The sequence below is a fragment of the Sphaerodactylus townsendi genome, linkage group LG10 (genome assembly GCF_021028975.2).
Source record: "Sphaerodactylus townsendi isolate TG3544 linkage group LG10, MPM_Stown_v2.3, whole genome shotgun sequence".
Classification (NCBI taxonomy): domain Eukaryota; kingdom Metazoa; phylum Chordata; class Lepidosauria; order Squamata; family Sphaerodactylidae; genus Sphaerodactylus; species Sphaerodactylus townsendi.
Window position 1 is genome coordinate 61498030 of NC_059434.1, and position 10336 is coordinate 61508365.

Sequence of the window (10336 nt, forward strand, 5' to 3'; positions counted from 1 at the left end):
TCAGTTGGGAAGGTGGAGGAAGGCAGTTTCACAGACAAGGAAGGTTTTGAGTTGACTTTAATGATATGAAAGAATAAATTGCATCAGGTGTGTGTCCTGGGAGCATATTTTGGACAAAACGGAAAATGAGAAAGGACCAAGAGGCCTATAGACATCTGTGGTCAGTGAAGCTGAATGGGCAAAGGCAATGTGTAACTCTACTAACATTTTTCCGACTGTTTGTTAGTACAGCAGAGAAAAAGAATGTTCCAGGCCCACAAATTGGTGGGGTACGTGAGGAGCGAGCAAGTTTGAGAGTGGTAAGATAAGAAAACAGTTGGAGATTGTGGGTTGGATTTTCAGTCTCTGATTAAAAGCCACGGCCCACACCCTCTAACTTATCTAAATTAAAAGTATTTTTGTCGAATGTCTAGAGAAAGTGGTGTTTCCTCTTTCCAGCTGTTGCCTTCAGTTTCCATCTCTGCAGTTTCTCTAGCTGAACTTTGGACCTGGAGCAGGGGCAGTACATATAAACTGTTGGCTTTGAGTCACGTTACCTGGAATTTTGGTGGCAGGTCAAAGCATGATGGCTCAGATGTGCTGCTTCCAGTGTTTCTGCCTTCACTGTGGTTATGTGTCTGAACGGCTCGACTCTTTACACGTTTGCTGCTGAATACATCATTAAGATCTCATTTCTGAAATCTTTCTAAAATCTGTTAATATCCACAGAAATCTGGTTTTTCTCGTTTCTCTGCCTGAGCAGCTGAGCCAGCGGGGGAATATTTTGTACTGCATGGCCTGAAACTCCCACTAGTGGTAGGCTGATAACAACTTCTGAAAATCCTCACAGTAACCCTGGATTTCCCGCAAACTCAGGGCGAGGGGACTCTCCCCAAAGAATAAACCCAAGGGCAGGGTTGAGAACAAACTTAAAATGCAGAATGATAGATTTTTTAATTATAAAGCCCTCAGAGGGAGTTTGTAAGAGATTCATAGATGGAGGAATCTCAGAAGAGTGGTTTTTGTTTAGATCAACAGTTTTCAAACACCTTCTACTGAACCTTGATGATCCTACTTCCATCTGGTTGCTTCTTTCAGTCCACACAGTTTTTATTATACGAGACTGCATGCTTTACTGAGATCTCATATTCAGTATGAACACTTTATGAAGCAGTTTTAGTCACACACCTCTGCTGTACTTCTGACAACCTGTAAACATGTACTGTACACAGTTGGAAAAGGCTATGAATTTTTCTATTGTAGCTGTTTTGTTTCAATAGTTATTCCGATTTTCTCTCCACTAGGAACCCAAAGCAACTTACAATATCATTATCTTTCTTCCTTTTTTCCCCTCAAAAAATTATGTGAGATATGTTAGGTCCAACAAGCTTCTTTGGCAGAGCAGGGATTCAAACCTAGGTCTCCCAGATCACAATGTAACAACCATCCCATGTGGGCTGTCAGCTATTCTGTCTTGGACAGAGGAAGTTATATTTTACACTGAGAAAAGCATACACTGTACTGCAAGCATCTACAGTAGAAACCTCAGTGACTAGAATTGCAGGACTGCATCCATAATTTGTCTTGCCACAACAATTCATATTCCTTAGCTTATAAAGTGTACTTTTTGGTATTTTTCAATCTAGTATGTGGCACTCCTCACAGCTGCTGGAAACATTACAATCCTACTGATATTGCAGTTCAGGGGGCTACGAAATGGCAGTTCAAAATGATAGCGGAGCCGGAAGTGAAATTCCTCCACTTCTGGACTGTGTTCGAATTAAAGGTTAAATTTGTCTTACTTCTCTGTGTTAGCTAGGTAGAAATCAACTGTATTAGCTAGGAAGATAGGATTTGTAAGTTTCTTTGTATTTGTGACTGTATGGAACCTCCTTGGCCCAAGGCAGAGAGCCATCTCCGCTCCACCTGGGCCCATCCTATTCACGTGTAAAGGTTCCTGATACACGCGGACAAAGGAGACCCTCAGTCGGCTACCAGCCTGCCAGCAGGCAGATATGAGTTTCGCCATCACCCTCTGCTTCCTGACCTCGACACCTGGGGAAACCTTTGTATTTTCCCGCCAGTGGACACGCCATCGCCATTCTACCTGGCTGTAAACTCAAGAAGGATGCCTACTGACACTGATTGGTTCCTGCATGCTGCAAATGAATGATTGGTTATTTTGAATTCTGCCAATGAATGGTGGTGGTTGCCTTGATTCTCCGGCCCCACGGAGAAAGTGTACTTAAGGTTGTGGGTTGCTGGTGGGCAATGGAGTTGTTGTGTGGATGGAGGTGTTGACACTTAGGTCAGCATCTCAATAAATCATCACTTTTATTTATCCGGTGGTCGGTCTTACTTCTGGGTTCCTGGGCGCTGCCGGTGAGCGGATACTCCAGAGTAAGGGAAAGTGTTACCCTGAGCAGCGCTGTAACAGTTGGGGGGCTTGTGCCGGGATTCCCTGAACCGACGGGAGAACCTGTATAGCTCTCGAGGAACCGACCCGACAGGCGGAGTGCAGTTCCGAAGAACGGCAGCTGTTTGGAGATCGAGGACCTCGCTTGCTCTGAGGTTGTGGACGCCCTCTGCAGGACAGGTGAGACAGATCTTCGAAAGGGGAAGGGACGGGAGATCCCAGCAGAGAGAGAGAAAGGGGAGGGGGGATTTAGGTATAGCCATAAAGAAGGAACGGAGGGCCTCGGCATTAAGGGGTTGGTCCAAAAGGGACAAGAAAGAACCCAGGCCAGGCTTAAAGTCCCCATGTGTCCTTAGGGCCTAGAACTAGAAAATGGGTTTTTGTCCCCGGTAGCGACCTGTTCCGGAAGCCCAAGCCCGAGAGCAGTGCTTTGAATGAGTAGAGTTTGTGCCCAGTTTTGCAAGGCAGAAATGGGAGTCTGTGGATCTAAGCCACTGGAGGTTCCCAAGCCCTGCCTGAATCTACCCCACTGGCTTGTGTCTTGTATAATTGGGACAGGCTCGGACGCAAGCCCCCTGTGTCAAGGAAGAAGTTTGAGTCTTGGTGCAGGGGAGAATGGGTCAATTATAATTTGTCGGCTGGTTCTTGGGTGGCAACAGGCTCCTTTAGTTGGCCCATCCTCCAGAATCTTTTATCAGGCTTTGAGGGGTACCGGATTGAAGAAGCAGGCCAAAACATTAGATAGAACAACTTTGGTAAGGAAATATATAGAAATCCTAAAAAATTATTCCTGCATTCAGGGAACTAAGATTATGCTAGTGGGTGGAACCAGGAGTCCCGCGACTTGAGAGTTCTATAGTTTCAGGAGCCACCCCTTGGATATTCTGCCCCCTCCCCCAGACAATTTGCTGGATTTTCCTGTCCTGCAAGCATGGCCTCCAGCCCCTCTCGGGCCGGTCATAGTAACTTGAGGGATTCATTAGTTTCTGGTCAGCCGTCCTGCCCTCCTCCAGCCGAGGAGATGGACCCCCTTCCCCCAGTCCCACAGCCGATGTGCACCCCAGTACTTCCTCATCTTCCCCCAGGGGGGGGACTACACCTCCTCCCCCAGCTAGGGAAGGAACCCTCGAAAGCTCTCCTCCTTTGACCCCAGAGAAAGCACACTTAACACAGATGCTAGAGGATGTGGTCTCACAGGTAAAGAACATGCAGTCTGCCCTTAGGAGTTCCCCAACATTGCAAGCATTGTCCCCACAGTTGAGTGCGTTTCCCCTCGATGGAATCAGTAGAGACCCCGTCTCTCCCGTCCACCCTGTCTACCAGCTTCGAGGAGAATGGCTGCCACTACCCTCGTCTAGGTGCACGCCTCCCAACCACACCTTCAGGTCAGAATTGAGCCCAATGCCCAGTTGAAGTGCCGGGCGGGCATGTATCCCCATCCCAAGCACTCAAATGGGGATGGCCCCAAATGGCGAACCCCGCACCCTGTAATGTCTCCGCGTCCCTTTACTGCCTTCAGATTTGTATAATTGGAAAGAGAGGTCCTTCCTCAGATGTACAACTGATCCCTTGGCTATGACTCCAGCTGGGTGGAGTCTATCTTTGCTACTCACTTTGCTCCACTTATGCTGATATCCAGCAATTAAGCTGAGACTTCTTCTGACTGGGGAGGAGAGGGCCCTAGTTATGCAAGCAGCTAAGATAGAAGCCACCCAGCACGTAGATGATCACCAGGAAGGTGCAAACCCCGCCACGCGCTGGCCCAGGTGTTTCCCGATGCTGGCGGACCCAGGGTGGAATGTTAACGTAGAGACGAGACCGAGACAAGCTGGGGAATTATCGGGCGCTTTATAATTTTCGGAGGCTCCAAGTAATGGCGCCCCACGCCGCCATGATCTGTCGAGCTCCACCAGCTAGTTCAGAACTAAAGGATGAGTCACCCGCCGCCTTTATGGAACACATCCGCTCCGAAAGTGCGCCAAATGTGGACCAGACGGGTAAAGATCCCACAAGATCCAGTCTATGCGCCCCTCTGCTTAACAGCGTGTTTATTGGAGGAAGCACCCCAGATATCAGGAAGAAGTTGAACAGGATCCCTGACAATACCCTGAAGGACCCAGCAGGATCTCCTTAAGACTGCCAATAATGTGTACTTTGAGGAGGGAGGAGGTTGCGCAGGATGCGAGGGAGAAGGCAAAAGAGAACCGGCCACACGCCAATTAGTGGGGAGCCTTGCAGGCAGCTGTTCCAGAAGTGAGGGAACTTAATCGGGGACCACTGCAAGGGATTCGAAAGAGCCACGTTATGGGAATGTACCCAAGACCGCCCCATACGTTCCGATGGCACCAGCCCTAGATCAGATTCAGAAATCTCTGCAGGAGGTTGTAGGAGCACTGAGAGCCACTGTGGGTGGGAATCGGGATTTTGGCAGGAGCCTGGGAGTTGGCCAGGGACTCTCCCGCAGTCCACCACTCAGCCCCGCCAAGATAATGCCCCTTTAGGATAGGGACCAATGTAGCTATTGCCACCAGCGCGACCATTGGCGCAGAAATTGTGCTGCTAAGGGTTGGCATCGGGGATCGCCAAGCCCAAGAGCGAGGAAACAGCTGCCAGCAGGCTTCTGCCCTGGTTCCTCCGGCCTCAATCTCCCTACTTTGAATCCCCAGGCTGCAGTACTCCCCAAACCCCTGCTGGGACTAGCCCGGGTCCCCTCTTCAGGCGTGAGCCCCCCCCTGTTTTGGATTGGGCACTTTCCGGACCTGGAGACCCGGAGGCTGACAGGCAGGTCTCTGGGATCTTTGGAGGAGAAGCTTGAACAAACTTCGCCAGATTCTCCCCACTTGCCGGGTTGAGGAAGAGGACTCCCACACGTTTGGAATGCTCCCCTACTAAAGCCCAGCAACGGGTGGATATGTTGGAGTCTTGCCGTTTGGCACAGCTTTTCACCCAGCCCGCTGCTGGCGGTGCCCACCAGCCTGTTTCCGAAGCCCCTGTCCTGGCTCCTAGCGCCCCCGCGGTGGTTGCCGGGGTCCTCCAGCCCACCCTGGTCCCGGAGGCTGCCCAGGCTTTTAGTGCGCCTCTCGTGCATCCGAGGTGCTCCCCGCCGGCTCTGGAACTCCCTCCCGTGGCTGATGCCCTTCCACGGGCTGCCCAGCCCTCCTCTGGTGCCTCAGAGCATGTGCAGAGTTTCCCTCCTGCACCCGTTTTCCCCTCTGCTCCCCCGGATGGCCCGTCCGCCCTAGTAGACCTGGCCATGGACTCAGTGCCTGTGTCAGAGTCGGTGGCGGAAGCCTCTGCTGCCCACTTGCTGGAGGGGGATTGCCCTGTGGTAGCCTCCTGAGTCGCCTCGCAAAACTCCCTATCTCCCTCCCAATTCCGGGTGATTCCCTGTATTAGGTGGGGGGGACCTCTCTATCCCCATGTTGGTCGATACGGGGGCCTCCTATTCTGTTCTTGAATTCTAACGTCCCGCGTTCCCACGCGACCGGGAGAGAGAGGTGCCATGTCGTAAGTGCGAGTGGCGCAGATGCAGCTTGTTCCCCGCCGGCTCCAACCCCCGCTCTCCGTCCCGGCCCGGTGTGCTGGGTCGAAAGCATTCCTTCCTCAACATGGAGGATTGCCGGTCTCTACTCTTTTGGGTCAGCGACTCTGCTTCCTCCAGAAAATTGAACGCCTCCCTTTCGTTTTCCCACTCTGGCTGCTCGTTGATTTTGGGCCCTGGATTGGAGGGAATTTTGACCCTCGTCGGCTCTGCTCTGGCTGCCCCTGTCACAGAATCAGTCCTCCGGACTGCAGACCCAGCTCCTACTCCCGATGTGCCCCCCGCCTGCAGTGCATTGACTCCAGAAGTGCTCTTTTGGACCCAGCTGCGGCTTACCGGATCAAGTGCGTTCTCCTGACTCCCAAAGCGGTGTGTCGGAGCTTCATGCGACATACTGCCCTCGCCTCAGCCAGCTTTGAGTTTGGGAATGATGTCAGGATTCCTCCCTCTTTACACCCCGCTCCGTGAAATGCTGGGCTTATAGCTGCCCACTGTATGCTTGCCACGTGGCAAGACGGTGGCCTCTGAGCTGCGTGTGTGGAATTCCACAACCTGTTTTGAACTTCAGCCCCGGTCCACTCCCACTGCCTTGGCAAAGGTGGCCCTGTCTCCCCAAGCGCTACTGTTGGTCCACTCTCTGACGCCACAGCTTTGAGGTCACCAAGCCTCCCTGCTCCTGTCCTGTGTTCCCAAGTCCCACTGTCGTATGCAACAGGGACAGCCGGCGTGACGAATTCTAGATTGTGGGACGGGGCCTCTGGTATCCAGGCCCCCACTGCCCCTGCGTTCTGGAGGCACACTCGGTGCCTCTGTTTCCCTGCCGGCCCGGCCGACTGTTCTTCTTTTTTTTCGGCCCTTACATGGTTTGGGAATTCGAGCCGCCGCTCTCCCTGGCCTGGTATGCAGGCCACTTGTGGGTGGTCCAGCTCCCTGCCCCCTTTTTGCCTCCTCTGTGCCCCTTTTAAGCCTCCGCTTGCACAACTTTTTCTTTTGGAGTCCCCTCGGCTTTTTGGGATTCTTATGCGTTTACGGCGGTTTGGATTTAGCTCCCTGGGCTCGCTCATGCGTTGTCCTCTGAGATATTGCCTCTCAGAGGGGTGAAGAGAATCCAGACCACATTTAAAAATGGATGCAATATCTCAGATCCAACCAGATTGATTTTTCTTTTTTCGGCCTTTCAGAGACGCTGCAGCCTCAGAGCATAAGCAGAATTTCAGTTTTGGGGCCCCAGCTAATTCGTTAGACAAGGGACTAGTGGCTGTGAGTCCCCTGCTGGGAAGCAACTTCAAGGCTGACACGTGCTCGAACTCGTCAAACCCCGGCACCTCAGCTCCCAGCCCTAAGGTAGAGCCTCCCTTGTTAGACGCAGTTAGACTCAACAAATCTAAAACAGAGCCTCATGCGTATAAACAATCCACTAGGAATATTTGGGCACCATTGGCTGCCACTGAAAACTCGCGCCATAATGGGGACGAGAGGTCCGCTTCAGGGTGCCACTGGGAACAAGGGGGGGATGCAGCCCACTTACATGTTACTTCTTATGTTTGGGTGTATGTTTTGTTTGCAGAACGTTTTGAAGGCTCACGTACTGAACTAGGACCCATTTGTCACCCTCGGTGCCTTGTGGTTTCCATTTTATTTTTTTTTGGCTATTATATTTTGGCCTGTGGGTCTTACAGACCCTGCTTTTCAAACCGGACCTTCCCTTGCAATTTGAAAGCATACGCTTGTGGAACGGAGGGTGGGTGCTACAAGTGGAGTTGGTGTGATCTGTTATTATGGCCCCACTTATTGTGGCATAGGTCTCCTGTTGCGATTCCTGTAATGTCCCCCTTCTGTTAAAATCCATCCTCTGTGTAGGTGCTCCTCTGGGTTTTGATTCTGTCCTTTGCCAGCCCAGGTTGGTAGGCAGAGTCCAGACACCGATGGGAGCCTACTCACGCCATGTACCTTCCGGAAGCTGCCCCCACTCGCTTATCGCGCTTGGCTCTGCCGCTTTTGCCTTTTAACTTCCTGCCTTGATTGGATGCCTCCTCCCCTTCTCGGGTTCGCTTGCTGTTTTACCCTTGCCAGAGTGCAAATTGTATGTTTCTGCTTAAAGTTGAATTATCGAATGTCTAGTGTTTCCCCACGCAGAGATCATTCAACAAGTTACATAGGAGGTACCCAGGCGCTTTACATTCCTTGCAAATTGTAAATCTTTGGCGGCCCAGTTTACTGGAATCTGATCTAGAGTTCTGACAGTATTTGACCCGGAAGACTACCTTGAAGATATGGGGAAAATTGAGACCTGTGCTAACTCTCTGGTATGTGTGAAACCCCGCTACTGTGGTCTCCCGTTTTGCATTGAGACGTTTCAAAAGGGTTGCGGCTGAGGATCAGTGCTGTTTGCTTTTGGTGATGAAGAGCCTGGTGAAAGATGCCATTGACCTGCTTCATTGCCGAGATGTGAAGAGTGGTGCCATGGTCCCACGGTCCCACCACTCCTGTTGACAGCCACCCCGGCTCCAGAAGTAACAAAGGGGGGAGCTGCCTCCATTGACGTCTAAACCTTCATTCATCATTCCGTGTACAGTCGTCCTGTAGCCCCCGAGTCGGTCTTTGCGGGGATGCTGAGGATTCTACAGAGCGCAAGCCAGATTCCCTGGACTGAAGCGTGTGTGTGCGCGTGCGTTTGGACTTCAATTCCGAACTGTGATCACCAACTGTCTCCTGTGTTAGATCCGGCTGTGTTTCGAAACGGACACTCGTTTCCACTGCTGATCCTCGTGTCAAGACCCTCTCCTGGTGCCCGGCATTTCTGTCTCCCGTTCCACCAAATCCCCAATCAACCTGGACTTTGTTGCCTGCCATAACTCAGCTCTCCGGGTCCCTCCAGTTGCTGGGAAGAATCTTAATGCCCCCGCCTACTAAATTGAAACCGGCCCCCATTGTTGACATTCTGGAAAGTGCCTGGAATACCCCTGTGTTTCTTTGATCGCCCATTTTATGTGTGTAGTTTCCCTGTTTCCGTGTTGCATTTAATTGTATATCTTGAATATATGCTACGTGTCCCACAGAAGGCCCCCAGTATGCCCCCGCTGTCTGCGTAGAGCCTATTATGCTCCTCGCATCTCTGGATTACCCAGTGCATCCAGGGCCCCCTCCCCCGTATTCCCAGGTTGTACAATTGTCTGGGCATCCATGCCATGATTGCCATGGCATGAAAGCCCAGAAAGGGGGGAAATGATAGCGGAGCCGGAAGTGAAATTCCTCCTCTTCTGGACTGTGTTCGAATTAAAGGTTAAATTTGTCTTACTTCTCTGTGTTAGCTAGGTAGAAATCAACTGTATTAGCTAGGAAGATAGGATTTGTAAAGTTTCTTTGTATTTGTGACTGTATGGAGACCTCCTTGGCCCAAGGCAGAGAGCCATCTCCTCGGCTCCACCCTGGGCTCCATCCCTATTCACGATGTAAAGGTTCACTGATACTGCACGCGGACAAAAGGGGAGACCCCTCAGTCGAGCGCCTCCAAGCCCTGCCTAATCCACGTCAGCAGGCAGATAAGGAAGCTCTCTGCGTCATCACCCTCTGCTTCCTGACCCCGGGACACCATGGGGAAAACCTTTGTGTTTTCCCGCCAGTGGACACGATCATCGCCGCTACGCCCTACTCTTGGCGCGAAACTCAAGAAGGGGATGCCTACTGGACGCACTGATTGGTTCCTGCATGTTGCAAATGAATGAAGTTGGTTATTTTGAATTCTGTTAATGAATGGTGGTGGGCTGTCTTTGATTCTCCCGGGCTCCCGACGGGAGAAAGTGTACTTAAGGGGTTGTAAGGCTGCTAGGCAGCGGAGTTGTTGTGTGGAGCGGGAGAGTGCTGGACACTTAGGAATCAGCATCCTCCAATAAATCACTTTTATTTATCCGAGCCGTGTCGGGTCTTACTTGGGTTCCTGGGCGCTGCCGAGAGCGGGATACTCCAGAGTAAGGAAAGTGTTACCCTGAGCAGCGCGGTAACAAAAAGAAGAAAATTTCCTTAATTTTTGCAAGTCCAGACAAGTATTTTAACTTGAAATCAGCTGCCAGAGCATCCATACTTACTACAGCTTATTTAAAGAACCTCAGCAAGTATATCTTTCAATGTTTAGCTGTTCCCTTACCAGTAATCGCTTTATATAAACAATTAAAGTTCACAAAGCCATTAATCATGGACTGTACTGGTGCTATAGTATGAGTGGCACAGTTGAATCAATAAAGCTATCAGAAGCTGGTGCTGTTATTTCTCCACTGGCCACCTTGTTACATCTGGAACAACCTATACAACTTAACACAGGGTGTTCTGTTTTCATGTGACATTTCTAAAGACGACAACATATATTTTGCCTTTTGTTAGTTTGCCACTTCAGAAATTAGTCT